This window comes from Arvicanthis niloticus, chromosome 2, assembly GCF_011762505.2.
Source record: "Arvicanthis niloticus isolate mArvNil1 chromosome 2, mArvNil1.pat.X, whole genome shotgun sequence".
NCBI classification, from domain to species: domain Eukaryota; kingdom Metazoa; phylum Chordata; class Mammalia; order Rodentia; family Muridae; genus Arvicanthis; species Arvicanthis niloticus.
In genome coordinates, this window is record NC_047659.1 from 37743225 (window position 1) to 37759021 (window position 15797).

At 39.0% G+C, this 15797-nt stretch overlaps 1 long non-coding RNA gene across 4 annotated transcripts in view; it reads right to left on the bottom strand.

Moving 5' to 3' along the window:
* The window catches only part of LOC143441318 (uncharacterized), a 75556-nt gene extending 61123 nt beyond the window's left edge, over nt 1-14433 (bottom strand). Inside the window, exons 1-4 of one of the 4 annotated variants that reach the window (XR_013108613.1) lie at nt 14254-14433; nt 10115-10294; nt 3480-3710; nt 3171-3328 (exon numbers count right to left, since the gene is read on the bottom strand). This is a non-coding gene — a long non-coding RNA (uncharacterized LOC143441318). The remainder of the gene's footprint in view (nt 1-3170; nt 3329-3479; nt 3711-10114; nt 10295-14253) is intronic. The other 3 variants (XR_013108611.1, XR_013108614.1, XR_013108612.1) reach the window with 3 other exon arrangements.
* Between the last annotated feature and the right edge of the window lie 1364 nt (nt 14434-15797).

Consider the following 15797-nt stretch of genomic DNA (forward strand, 5'->3'; position numbering starts at 1 on the left):
TTAGCCTATGTTGACACAGTAGGTCACTGTTGACTTTTAAATAAGTAGAAAACTTTTCCTTCTAAAAATGAGTCTTGTAGAAGAGCATCACACCCACTAGGATGTATTTGATGGTAAAGAAATGTGCTTCTAGGGTGTACAGAAAATACATGCATCTCTTTGCTTTTCTTGGTCCCTCTTCTGTTGTCTGACAAGAGAAGTTTCCTTCAACTTACACTCGGCAAAATGGCAGAGACCTAAGCTCTGGGAGAAGGTTCTCCTCACACTGCTTGCATTGTAAGGAAAAGAAGGAGAATTTGTTGTATAATTTTGAAAGTTGGTAAAATGATAATAAATTGTTAGGACCAAGAAGCTTTTTTTTTCTGTTTTTTTTTCTCCAAAAGATTATGAATATAGAACACACAGAAATTTTAGTAGTCATTTCTGACATATGGAAAGGAAACTAAGGGGGTGAAGGACATCTAGGGCCTGGAGAAACGTGGACGAGAGGACAGGATGACTAGATGTTCCTTTTCCCAAAGCTGTTGACTTTTGAACAACCAGAAACTTCTGGCCATTTATCAAATGCATTATTGATTATTATTTACAGCAGCATATGACAGGATATAACTGTGCAGAGGGTTTTGAACAACAAATTGTGGGGGGAATGCCAACTTTAAAATATAACTCTGTAAGGAGAGAAGAAGAAGGAGAGGAGAAGCTAGGTGATGAGAGAGAGAAAGAGAGAGAAAGAGAGTGGGGAGACATGGAGGCAGATGTTCGTGTGTCTCCACCAGTCAAAGATAGTTGATATATCTAAGTTGGGTATTGGGTTACACTTCTGATTGAGCATTACCAAACTTATAAAGCCTTTGATTAACATTTAAAAAAATTGTATAAAAGCAAAAAGGAAAAGGAGGCATGGGATAGGGGTTTTCTAGGGAGGGGAAATGGGGAAAGGAGATGGCATCTGAAATGTAAATAAAATATCCAATAAAAAACTAAAACTAAAATAAAATATAACTCTAAACAAGAATAATGAGTGAGTTTTGATATTGTTATTCAGGGTTCTCTAGAGTCACAGATTGTACGGAATGTCTCGCTATATTGAGGGAATGTATTGTGAAGTCTTAGTCTGGAGTCCAACTAACCCAACAATAGGCAGCTGTGGATGGGAAGTTCAAGAATCTAGTAGTTGCTCAATCCCTTGAGGCTGGTGGTTTCAGCTGGTCTTCTGTAGAAGTAGGTTCCAACAGATGTGCAAGCAGTCAAAGAAGAGTGAATCTTCCTTTTTCCAATGCCAATAAGGGCATAATAAGATGTAGGCCTCCAGCAGAAGGTGTGGCCCAGATTAAAGGTGTGTATCACCACACCTGGATCTGGGACTTGCTTTGTCCCAAGATGACCCTGAACTCAGAGATCCCCTTACTTCAGTCTCCTGGGATTAACGGTATATACTACCTTGCCTGGACCTAAGCTTTTCATGGCCACTGTGCCTCTAGATCTAGATCATAGGTGTGTCCTCCAATACTGGATTGTAGTTCATTCCAGATCCAGTCAAGTAGACGATGAGGAATAGCCATTACGACATCCACAACTAATTCCACAGTATGTAATTCTCAAAATTCACTCTTGTCTCTGTGTACTAAAGTCTTCCCAGATTCGCATGGCCCCAATACAATGGCATTAAGAACAGTCTACCGTTGTTTATTCTTTGTGATCAGTTGTTTATCTGGTGTTAAACAAATATTGTGGGAAGAATAGATGGGAACAGGCTTCAGAACTATTCCTTGGATGCTCATCAACAGAAACACAGAGAGACAGCCGAGCTCAGCACTTGGATAGATAAAATCCAACAGGAAATCTAAAAGAAAACTGACTCGAATTTTAAATCTTCAACAATGAATAGAGTCATGGGATTACTGGTATAAATGCAAACCTGATGCTGCAGAAAATAACTCTGAATTTTTGTTTCCAAAAAATAAATATATCAACTTGTCTTTCCAAGGAGATCCTTAATGATACATGTGCCAGGGTAATGTATGCATATATATATATATATATATATATATATATATATATATATATAATGTGTGTACTTTATATATAGTCTTTTTTGAAAAAAAAGCAGAAGCAAAAAAAAAGCATGAAGAACATATAACATATGGCATTCTCTGTCGCCTCAGCTGGTGTTTGCCATTTCCTGCTTGTAACTTTCTTAATTTTACATCTTCTTCTCAATTTCAATATACTAGACATTTAAATCAGAATTTTAAGTTGGCCTTCCCCCCTTTTTTCCCATTTGCTGTTCCTGCTCCTATTAGTTTTTTTCAGCTACACGATGCGCTCTAGCTAATGTGAAGAAGAGCTAGTGATGGCCGTGAGGTATTGTCAGGATTAATCAAGGCAGTGTCTAGGCTGCTGTGACTTCCCCCGGGGTGAGAGATACTCAGAGGTGAGCAATAAAAAAAACCTATTCTAATGGCTTAATCAAACTCTGTAGAACTTTAGCTGCTATTAGGGAGAATGAAGATCTGTGACCGTTACAGAGCCAGTCTTCAAAATAAAACCCCAAAGTCATTCTGATCTGCTTACACAATCGCCCCTCAGAAGTGGTGCCTTGCTTTCCTAACTCCAACCAAAGCCAGGACATCTTAGAAAGAAGTCCTCTTGTAGAAAACTCAGGAAGGCAAAAGTATCCTTAACCCTTAGACAAACAAGTCCTTCCTCAAAGCACCTCACTAGGATTCCAAAGTATTAAGAACCTGGCCTAGGCCGGCTGCGGAAACCCTTCTCGGCAATTCCAAAAGTCAAAAGCCTCCTTACTCCTTCTGCAGTGAATTCTTAGGGGCCAGCCAGATGGCTCAGAGGGTAAAGTTATCAGATGCCTGGACCCACGTGACAGGAGAAGCATCTCTGGGGTTGTCCTCTCACCTCCACGTGATTGCTTGGAAATAAGGAAATAAATGAGATATAATAATATCTTGGCTGGGCGGAGGTGGCGCACGCCTATAATCCCAGCACTCGGGAGGCAGAGGCCGGCGGACCTCGGTCAGTCGACTAGCCTGGTCTACGGAGTGAGTTCCAGGACAGACAGGGCTACACAGAGAAACTCTGTCTCGAAACACACACACACACACACACACACACACACACACACACACACACACAAACAAATAACAAAAGCATACCTCGCTCTACACTAGAAATTGGTTGCTGGGAAACAGCAGCAGTTCGGGGTTGTCCCCAACTTCTATCAGAGTTCTCTCAGGATGTTGCAGTCCTAAAAGTTCTTCTAATTTGTTTCAGTAACTAACTCTTGTTCCCGTAGGTACTCCAAGAGGTGTTCCTGATAACAAAACAAAGAGTCGGTCACCCCAAACGCACTCTTCCATACTCAGGCAGCAATGCCTAAGATGAGACCATGTCCTCTAAGGGATAACGCAACTAGGTAGGATTCCATCAGCATCTCAGCTGTCAGTGTGCCTAGCAGCTCTTACCTGAAATTCCTAAACACATACATGTACAGCGATTCCACCGCACTCCTGCTCCATTAGCTTTTAGAGAATGGCAGGCGTTATCTTAAAATCTTAGTACTTGCGATCGCAAACTCACACCAGCACCTCCCTTGTATGCTTTCTCAAAATTGTCTGATGATTTTATGACGGTCTTTCGTAAGCTCTTTTCCCATGAGGATGACCAGGTTTCAGTGGAGATATGAATAGCACTAGCTACAAAATTTCCAGAGAGAGAGAGAGAGAGAGAGAGAGAGAGAGAGAGAGAGAGAGAGAACAATCAGGCTGGAGAGATCAGTAGTTAAGAACTTGTACTACTCTTGCAGTGGCCCAGAGATTGGTTCCCCAATACCCATGTGACATGGCTGGCAGTTGCATATCACTCCAGCTCCAGGGGACTCTAAACCCTCTAATGTCTTTGGGCACTGGCACGCACAGACACAGATTCAGACATATACGTATAATCAAATATTAAAATAAACGTTTAAGAGCCAAAGATAGAAACATTCCAGGCTACCAGTCTTCCTGAGGTATTGAGGGTATTGAGGTATTGTTTTAGCAATTCCATCCATCTGTTGATGCTTTTGGTGTAACTGTTCATAAGCCAAAGCATGAGTCTCCAAACACAGAACCAAGACCTCAATGAAAGAGCCTGGATGGAGGAGAGTCAAGTAAAATATCCAAAAATGGGGGGGCGGGGGGGGGGGAAGCATGGTCCAAAGCAGAGAAATATACTCTAGTGTCCTCTAACCTGTAAGTTACCTATCTGTAATTTGGAATTATAGGCATCTTCATAAAAGAGCTATGAACATGACTAATCCTTATTATTAATATTTTTATGATCACAAGCATCTAGTTTAAAATTTTTAAAATGTATTCATAATAGAGCAGTCATTGCCTTGTGCCAGTGTGAAATTCGTTTTTCTATAAAAGAAAGGAAAAAGCACAAATTCAAAATTGAGCATCTCAGAGCTTCACATGGATCCAGGTTCCAAAACTAATAGCCGAGACTGGGACTAAAGACATCACAAAGCGTTCTTAAGTCAAGTATATCTTTGAATCTGTAAGAAATCACATGTATCGCTAAATAGAAGAATTTTCTTGTCACCAAATGGATGGGAAAAGGCTAAAGATCACACAATTAAGGAAAGACAAAACTTAGCGTGTCTTCACACAAAATTTAACATTTTCATTTCTTGCCCTCATGCCTTACCCCAGCTTGAGAATTAATAAGGAACTGAGGCTTAAGACCATTATGTCCCAACACCCATAAATCACCACGGAAATGTGCTATTAGAAGACTGACAAGAGGGAATTCTTGTGATGAACATTTACAGTATTCAAAAAAAAAAGTGATGCAAGATTTCAAAATATGTATTTAGTGACTCATGAAATTCCATTGCCCTAACGTGGGAACAAAAGGAATACCACAGTTAAAAAAATATTTTCTTCAGATGTCCCTAAAGTACTTCTAACTTTAAAACAATTCTTCCATCTTCTTGGTGCTTTCTCCTGCCCTTAGGTAGCTCTCATATCATTGATATTTTCTTAGCACTGTTCTTTAGGACTAGGTACAGACCTAAAGGTAGATCTAAAAGAGACATGAATGCTGGCTCTCTTTCTGCTCATCCCCATCTTCCTCAACCTTCCCAGACACCCCAGATACACAGGCAGACAGTGAGACCAGAGACAGAAAAGCAATGTACAGTATGCATATTACATATAAAGTTTTGAAATTGTTTCATGGTCCATCAAAGTAAAACACCATTAGCGAAACAGCAGTTTCACACTGAAAAAGATGAAAATAAACCTCTACACATGAGGAAAAAAAAAATCAAACCAACCAAACAAAACAAGACCAAAACCCCTCCTTTCCCCAGCCTCTGAAGGAGATTATATTTTTACAAAAATTGAGACCAAAGGCTAAATCTGTCTACAGATAGGTGTTCATTGTTGTGTGTTTTGTTTCCTTGCTAATGGTTTTGTTTTTAAGACAGGGTGTCATGTCACTGAGGCAGAAAGACGGATGATCTCACACTCACTCTTGACCCTCCTTCTCTACCTGCCAGTGCTGAGATTCCAGGCATGTTCCACTTTGCCAGGGTACAGCTACATTTCTGATGAATGAAATGTCTTTCAAGAGATATCCATCCTCCAGTTTGAAGAAGTCCTTACTACCACCTCCTGAATTTCCCAGGCCACTTCACACATTCACCTAGTTTCTTAGTCCCTCAGATTTTGGACTTCAAAGTTAAAATCATCTTTTATCCACTCACATAAACTCAGAACTGGTGGAGGCTTCCAAATCCATCCTTTAAGATATCATTCGTTAGATAATTAGATAATTAGTTTTTTTCACACCACACACACACACACACACACACACACACACACACACACACCAGCTTTTTGTAAATCAGAAAACCAAAAGGACTTTTATAAAATTAGAAGGCTGAGTCCCATCTCTCTCCCACTGAAATAAAATAGGTAAGGAGCAGGGAGAGGAAAGCCCCTCATCTATTCAGGTAAATCTACCTGGTGAGAAGCCAGTACAGTTTCCTTATTGTATCTAAGAACAAAGAGCTCACAGTTTGTGTGGTTAGTTATTAAGTCCTAGGGTAGTTTGACAGTATATCACAGAGTCTAGTCAAAACTTGAGGGGTTTGTTATCAAAACTAGTCTTAACTTCTTCTTCCTGTTGTATGTTTCATTCCCTGCCTGCTCAGTCTGGAGAAATCTGTCCATCTCTGTGTCCATGTGAATATCTATTTAGGTATCTCAGCTGTCATCAACAATATCTCGGTGATGAAATGAAGATTTTGCTTCCAAAACTATGAAAGAGAGTTGGTGTGCAGAAATGACACATTATGAAATGATGAAAAACAACATCTGGCTCAGATTGAGTCATACAGGTGCCGTCAACAAGACAAACAGGAAACTTCCTTACTAAGGAGCAGAGTTAACCTTCCAGCCTATTTTGGACGTTATACAGGCCTATTAATCAACTGAGTAAAAATGTAATTAAAATGGATTTGACCAGATGTTTGGCTGAACTAGTTGAAGTGATTATCATTATAACATGGCAAAAATTCCACATAACTGACCATAAAATTTAATACCCATAGCTAATATAATATAATATAATATAATAATATGCCAAGTAGATAGTATAAGGCACTTGATAATTTTCCAAGTTTTTACTCACAAATAATCTATCTGCAGTAATAAATAAATTCAGTGTCAAGTGACAACAAACCCACATGAAACAAAGAATAGACACTTGTCACATGATTTGCTCATTAAGAATTATCATCCATTCAGATAACCAAATTCCCAAATCTGACACCAATGCTCAAGCCCTGCAGATCTTTATGTTTCTGGTTTACAATGTCTAAGAGGAAGTTGGGAAGAGAAGGAAAACTTATGGAACATAAACCAAACTGTGATGGTAGGAAACACATCCCCAAACAAGAAGAAAAGCAGGAGAGAAAATAAACCTGAGAATTGAGTGGTGAGGTGCTGCTGGGACATAAACACCTGCAAGCAATCCCCAGGCACATCGGGAACTGGCTGTCAAAGAGACAGATGCAGGGCCACAGACAGGAAAATGGCACCGCCTGGCTGAGCAGCCCTGGCACCGCCATACAGAACAAAAGCGACACTTTCTTGCAAGACTGATCCTGAGGAATTGAGCTCTGGAACATCTTGGGAAGGTAGCTGAAGGGTGGCTGAACCTCGGCAAACAGAATGTTTCCTAACAGTGGTCACTTACTACCAGAGTGGGAACCCGATGCAAAGCAGATACTGTACTCTGCAAGGAAATAACTTTGCAAGAAACAATGGATAGTTTGATTCTCCCACATTTTGTTAGGCATATAAAGGTCTGTCAGGACAAAATGAGGAGAAACAGTATATTCTATGTCAAGATGTTAATTCCTTCTAAAAGAAATCCTGGGATTATCAGCTTAAAACAAACAAGAAAAAAAAATGAAGGTGAGCAGACCTGGTAGCATACAGCTTCAATTCCCTGCTCAGGAGGAAGAAGCAAGTGGTTTTCTGTGAGTTCAAGACCAGCCTGGTATATGTACAGAGCCTCAGACTAACCAAAGCTACATAATGAGACTGTCTCAAAAAAAATGAAAACATAAAAATATTAAAATGTGGTGGCGCATGCCTTTAACCCCAGCACTTGGGAGGCAGAGGCAGGCAGATTTCTGAGTTCGAGGCCAGCATGGTCTACAGAGTCAGTTCCAGGACAGCCAGGGCTACACAGTGAAACCCTGTCTCGAAAAACCAAGAAATAAATAAATAAATAAATAAATAAATAAATAAATAAACATGTGACAGCAAAACAGCTTACTGTTCCATGCAAATGTATGGGATGAGGTTAGCTATGGACTGATTCCCTCTTAAGTACAATGACAAGATATTAAAACTCAGCTGTGGAATTGTAAACAGATTACAAATCTCTTTGAGGCTTGTTTTTTGTTTTGTTTGTTTCTTTGTTTTGATTTTTTTCAAGACAGAGGTTCTCTGTGTAGTCCTGCCTTTCCTAGAACTTAGTTTGTACACCAGGCTGGCCTCAAATTCAGAGATTCGCCTGCTCTGCCTCCCTAGTCCTGAGATTAAAGGCGTGTACCACCACACCCAGCTCTCTCTGAGGTTTGAAATATATCATTTCTTTCAGTTTTTAAACTTTACTAGTTTCCAGTGTTGGTTTAAAGATAGATAAACTTGCTCTAATTGTCATGTGTGCCTACTTTAGAAAAACAAAATTTAAATACACAAGAAAAGCCAACATAATAAAATTCTAAATATTAAAATCAAGTCAAAGCGATTATTCGCCTTTGTTCCTATGAAGTCTGTTTCATGTTATAAACTGTCTGTATTGCAAAGATGTAAATTGGAATACAGATTAAATAAGCCATATCTGAAATGCTTGTGACCAGAAAGCCTTCGGGTTTCAGAAGGTTATTTAGATTTTTGGAACATTTGTATGTGTTCTTGATTAAGCTTCAATATAAAGCTCAGAAGACTATTGTACAGAGAAGATTTCTCTCTTAAGAGACTTACCATGAAAAGAAAAGGGGATGTCATGGGTTTCAAAATGAACAAAAGAATGAAACTATAACAATACTCAGAGGAGAGTAAGGACACAAGACATTTATCAGGATTCTGATGATAAATAACGTAAAATTAGTTATCATCAGGAAGGTGGACTTTTTACTGTAGGCAAGAACCATTGAGAAGTTTTAATGGTAAATGATTCTTAAAATTGTATTTTAAAATTAGTATTCTACTATCAGACAGCAAAATAGACATGAAATCAAATATCAAATCTACTAGTAGATTTTGTGTGATAGGGTTAGGCATGTGGCTCTCTCCTCTCCTCTCCTCTCCTCTCCTCTCCTCTCCTCTCCTCTCCTCTCCTCTCCTCTCCTCTCCTCTCCTCTCCTCTCCTCTCCTCTCCTCTCCTCTCCTTTCCTCTCCTCTCCATTTCAACAGCAAATGGCCAGGTCTTAAAGTAGAAATACTGAAAGGAAATAGATGTAGAGTAGAGGAAGAGTAGAGTGGAGACGGATGTAAATAAATTCATTTATTAGACTCATATAATGCTTTGAGAGAATCTCCCTCCACAAAAAATCTTAAGTTAGAAAATCCCGCTAGAAATACCCTGCTTTTTAAATCATCAGGTAAGAAGATAATAGTTTGAAAATAAGTTTTTGTTTTTGCAAATTCTAGACTTTCTTTGTGAAACTGAACTTCTAAAAAGCCAGGCAGAAAAGAATGTATAAAACCCACAGTACAGGGCAAATGAGATTATAGCTGTAGAAATACACTGAGTCAACATAAGGAGACTCTGCCCACAAGATGGGAGTGTGTGTCATCGAAGGAAAAAGAGTATATCAGGCAAGGTATATGGATCAATTTTCTCCAAAGGAAATACACAAATGCCCATTAAGAATCTAAAATGATGTCCTATATCCCAAATCTTCAGAGAAATCAAATCAAAACCACAATGAACTATTGTCTCACCCGTTGGAGCAATGGGAGTGGGGATGACATGTTAGTGGAAATGTGGAAAAACAGAAAGCTTTTTACACTCTTGTGGGATGGCGGGATTGTGAGATGGGGCCACTTCCATAGCAGCTCCTTTAGAAATTAAAAATAGAACTACCATAAGGACCCAAGAATCTCAGTTCCCGGCATTTAAAAGAATTGAAAGTAGTTTTAAGGAGAAATGTTTAGATCCTGTTCATAGTGGCATCTACAATATTCAGAGATGGAAAAAACAACAACAACAACAAAAACTCCTTATGTACCCATGGGCCAGTAGAAAAATGGGTAAACAATGGCATTTCACTCAGTCTTAAAAGGAAGGAAAGTCTACCATATGCCAAACATAGATGAAACTTGAGAGCATCATGTCAAAGGAAGCATCAGGAAAAGACTGTAATCCATTTCCCTTACATGAGATGTATAGACCAGTGCACAATCTTCTCAACACTTCACCTACAAAACTCAGCATAGGGAAGACCTCTATGAGTTTCAGGCCAGGTAGTCTTATAAATAAATAAATAAATAAATAAATAAATAAATAAATAAATAAAATCACCTACAAAAAGAGATTCTGCCCAGCACTCTGTTCCTCAGCATCAACTTGTAACCAGGACATAGACAGTAGGTAGTTCAGAGTGTTGGCTGTCAGATTCTTGAAAGGATTATCAAAAGCGATGATGACTTCCAACAGAAGACTGTGTAGAAAAGGTTGAGTAATTGCCTAGAAGACCGCTTTGAGCCTGCAGAGATAAAGGTGTATGTCATTGGCATAATAAGTGCATTCTACTCTCAGTGAGAAGGAGGTCTCCAGAGTACATGGGAATCAGTTGTAGAAAATAAAATGAAAACATGAGTCTTGGTGTGTAAATTTCTACCACCTGCTACATTTTCCATGTTCTGAGATGGAAAAGTCCCTGCAAATTGCACAGATAAGAATAGGTTTCTGGAAGTCATGTTTTGAATTTTGGTGCTGAGTTTAACCCAATGCATGCCCATAACAACAAGGGGGGGGGAGTACTTGAAAGTAATATATATGGAGATGATCAAGACCATCTTGTATATCTTTTACTTTTCCTGGAATTACAACATATGTCCTTGAGCCAAAAGCAACTCTATGACAGAGGGTTCTCAGAAGGATCGTGAGGCCCTCCCTTTTCCAACTACATAGCTGTGTGAGGCTGGATTTTAAAAATATACACTTCAACCAAAACAACATTTCACAACAGATTGAACGCAGGAATAGACATGAGAATCCAGCTGTCTTCTAGTGAGACAGACATTAAAAAGCTTTGCAAAGATGTAAAACAATGCCACTCTCCACACTAATTTTTGTCTTTAGAAATAAAATTTATATATATGGCTGTATAATATATAATTGTGTTACTATGTCAATAAGCCTGTCACACTAATTTCCAATAAATTAATAAATCTACTTAAGTTTCCCTAATTTCTACCAAAATTAATATTAGCACAAAACATAAATCACAGATCTGGAGGTCTTCCTCAGCAATTTTCAAGAACATTGGGTTACCAAGGATGATGATTCACATCCTTAATCCTAGCAACTTTGGAGGCTGAGGCAGAAGAGTTGGTCCTTATGTGATTGTGAGCTTAAAGCTAATGCAGGGTACAGCCACACAGTTTACAAATTAAACACACACACACACACACACACACACACACACACAAACACACACACACACAAACTTAAAGGTATCCTGAAAGCAGAAATAGCCACTGATCCTAAGAACTTAAATGTATGCTGTATGAAAAAGACACTGTCACACAGAGGAACCAGCAGAGACGACGAGCACATAAATAGCGCAAATACTGTATTAAGTGGCTTTAAGCTTCCTCTTCAATATTACCCTCACAGAAACACCCCATTGGAAGTAGTTCCCACTAGCAGAAAACGACACAGATGTCAGGAAGCATCAAAGGCTAACGGTACTTGACCACTCATTTGTGTCTGAGCAGATTTTATCACTGTGTTGTGTCCAAGTTCTCTCTAATAACTGATCTAGCTTCTGATTTAAGAAGCTCATCCAAAAGTTCAACACCTGAATGTACACACATATATACACATGTGTGAGCAAAGACATATGCATGAGTATACACACACACACACACTCATGCACATATTGAGGCTTACCCCCTAGCAGAGCTGTAGTGTTTTGTTCCATGCCCACCAGCTATTTCATATTGTTGCTGTAATATGCCTGCCAGTCATTGGCGTAGAAAAAAAAAAAAAAAAAAACTTGGCTTGGAGCAGGATCACCCTCAAGAACATACCGTGTTATGTTCTGTGTATGTTTGTTAATCTTAAGAAACTCCATATCCATAAGCTTCACATAGGGCCCATCAAATTAAAGGTCAGTATGAACTGTTATGTCTAAAATGGCTTGAGTCAGGGCCAACCAACGAGCAGCACTGCCAGCATCTGCAGATGAGCTCATTGTGGTTTTTGCAGTTTTAGCCTTTATAAGCTGGCCCTGACAAATGTCCAGTGCACAACTTTTAGCTCTAGAGACTGAACTGTTTCCCTTGTAGATCGGTCTTTAAATGTGTGTTCAATAAACTATCTTTGTCTGACTGAGATCAGTGTGTGATTGGTGGGGGTGACTCCTGGACCCCAATAAATGTACAAGTATGCACACACATATATGAGACCAGTCTGGTTATAATGAGTGCATTTCAATGAAAGGGGAAAAGATAAACAAAAGATATTTATTAAGGCATTTACAAAGAACACAACACATATCACTGTACATATAGCCAGCATCCCCTTAGAGAGAGGATCTGATCATTTCCCACAAGGTTATGGACAGCACTTACTAGATCACTAAATTCTAGATTCCCCTAGGTTTTTAGTTTACAGTATAACTAGAACGTTCCATGGTTACTCTTGGTATACGTTCCTGTCCCTGACCTGGTTGGCTCTGAGTTTTCTTCATCACTAAATTCCTTGCCAAGGTGTTTTTTGCTTGTAATATGTAGATAATAATATCTGCCTCAATAATTCACCCTAAAAGGATGCTATAAAGGGAGATAAGATTAGTGATGGCAATGATTTTTGTTTGAAAGGTGCTATTTAAATTTTTAAGTGCTATTATTAAGACTCTGCAGTGCAACAGATGGGACCTGGAAGATGCTTAGTGTTGTTGATATTTCCTTTGAATATTTTTCCCATCTTTCTCATTTATTATTTATTAAGAGTCTAGCTCTCATGTGCATAATAATAAAATATAGGGGGTTTATATACTTGAGCTGAATTTACCAAGATCATCTTATCCAGACAGTATAAAGTGTGTTGCTTTCATCCTTTGACAATGATCTGTACAATTGGATTGCTAGCCTGCTAGGACTTGATGCACACAAATAGATGGAGTATAGGCTATTTTCTTTGTAAAAGCATTTCTTTTTAAAGTTGAAAAAGAATATGAAAAAAAAAAAGCAAAGACACACTGTTGGTGGGAATGTAAATTAATACAGTCTTTATGGAAAACACTATGGCACTTCCTCAAAATATTTAAAATAGAACTATTATGTGATCCAGAGTTCTACTTCTGGAGCTACATTAAAGTAACGCAATTACTTTATTAGTATATGGATGAGGCATCTGCACTCCATGTTAGTTGCAACATGATTCACAATAGCCAAGATAAATCAACTTTACTGCCTTCTAAGGAATGAATGGGCAAAGAAAATGTGATATAGGCACACTTCAGTCCAGCCACAGTGATTTAATCCTGCCACTCCTGATAATACACGCAAACCTAGACAACATTAATGAAGAGAAAATTAAGATAAACACAGATAAACAAATATCCAGGAATCTCATTTATGAAATCTGCAAAAGTAGATTCTACAGAAATAGAGAGGAGAATGATGGGTACCAGAGGCTGAAGTAGTTAGAGGAGGGCAAAGAAGAGCTATTGATTAAGGATTATAAAAGTGGAGTTGGGAGGAATAATATCAAGTATAATAACTATAGCTAACGTTTCTATGTTATCTTATACTCTTAAAATGCAAATATAAGGGGTGTGAAGTATTCTTATTATAATAATAACCATGTGATGTGACACTTTTGTTAATTACCTAGATTTAACTACTATGTGTGCATATGCTTCAAGATATATTGTATGCAAGAAGAGATAGTTTTAAAACTATCTTATTTTAAGAAGCCATTTTATTTAAAAACAAAAGTGTTCTCTATTGGCACATCCTGTGTGTGAAATGAAAATAGAGAAAGCAATATAACATTCAAGCTCCACCTATGATTTAGATGTTTACCTGGGATGGCTAAATGAACACCATAAATGAGAGCACCATAGTGTCATTATCGGTAGGTACCAGCAATTCACAGCAATAAGGAAGGGGGATCAGAAAGGCTCTGGAATGGGAGCACTGGCCAACAAACAGAGGACGTGGCAGTATTACAGCAAAGAAAAAACAGATTTCCTATAAAGGCCTATTTCGAGAACCTAACAGAATCAGACCATGCCTCTCTCTCTTCAACTACCCCCACTACCAACTTGCTTTCTATATACAGTCACCTCTGGCCAAAGCAATTTTACTTCATGGCTGACTTTCTTCTTCCTTTTAATTTAAGGTAAATTGTTTCTGCAGCCAACTCACTGCTGTGATACACTTCTACACTCAAAATTTGACAGGGAACATGCCTAGGACGAATCTTTACCTTGCTCAACTTGGATTAACACAGTCACGGAGAGTAAGATGCTGCTTCCGAATCAATGCAATGAGCAGGCTTCTGCTGGGCAGAATACAAGAGGAAAAAGAACAGGTTGTGCCTGTTTATTGCTGCTTGGTGTTGTTCCCAAATAAATGGCTGCTAATTGAGAGGGAGTGTGGCTTCATATTTTATGACACCCCGGGTATATGCTAGGAAGTCTCAGGAGAGGTGATTTAAATTAAAGCTAACGTTGAACTTCACTTAATTAGCTTGCTGTGGATGATTTCATCTTTTTTCCCTGTTAAGGGAAGAATGTGCTGGGTTACTGTTTTCCTGCTGCAAATACTAAGCTATATGATGGAGGTGAAGAAGTTATTTCAGAACTGAATGACTTGCTGGCAAAAGAGAACCAGACAGGATGGCATGGTACTAATTAAGATGAGTGATGTACTAGCCAGATGGAAGGAATACAGATTAGAACAATGGAAAGAAATCCTCAGAATGACACCATTATTTTGGAAACTATTGTAAATCAGCGGTTGGTGGAGACTACAGGCAACTTCCGTAACAAATGAATCAGTCACCCTGAGCATCCTGTGGGAGGCCCATTATAGAAGAGTCCACACTAAAACCTTTGAATTGAATAGTCATCTCTACCCAATGGAAACCTAAAAGTCTAGCAGGAGAGTGAATAGCCTTTTCTTTTGCCAAAACCTGCCAGTCAGTTGACAATTCCTCTAACATTGGCCTCCCTTCATCTTAAGCTCTGCCACTTGCCTTTATTTTTTTTCTCACATTTATGTGTATGCTGTGCAGACTTTATGCATCTGATCAAGTTTCTTCCTTAAGTGCCAGGAAAGGAGTTGTCATGTTGGCTACAACAAAGAGCCTCAGACAGTCTCTGATCTCCTCCTCCGTGAGACCATCTCTGGATTTGGAATCCCAGCTTCCCTGCAAGTCAGACAACAGTCCTGATTTCACCTCCCAAGTTTCTCAAACCCTATTTAAAGCACTCAACATCCTTTGATATTTTCATATTCTGTATTACCCCTAGTCCTCAGGAAAGATAAAATGGACTAACCGTTTCTTTAAAACCACCTTTCCTTGTCAAACAGAATTTAAAAGCACATGATTGATTTGTTGTGATGTAACCACCTGACCCTAACCTCTGACCATTGCATCAGGCACAAATATGCCAGAGGCATTTTTGCAGATTAATAAAGCAGTAAGTGGGCCAGAGAAGAAACAGCAAGTGTGTAATGATCCTACAAACTATTTGCTAAATGACCTGTCCTGCTCAAAGTCTCAGGAGAAAAATTCTGAAGTTGGCCAGTACTCAGCTGCCTACCTCTGCCAAAGTGGACTACTGCCATCTCGGAATCAAGATGATTATTCAGCTCTCTGACGCAAGTCAAACACACTCCCGTCTCCTGCTCACAAAGCGCCAACATAAAATGGATGCTGAACTGGGAGAACAGGTGTGTTTGTGCTTGGAGAAAGCAGCCAGGGATATGAAAATGACTTAGCAGCTGGTGGGAAAGAAGATTGAA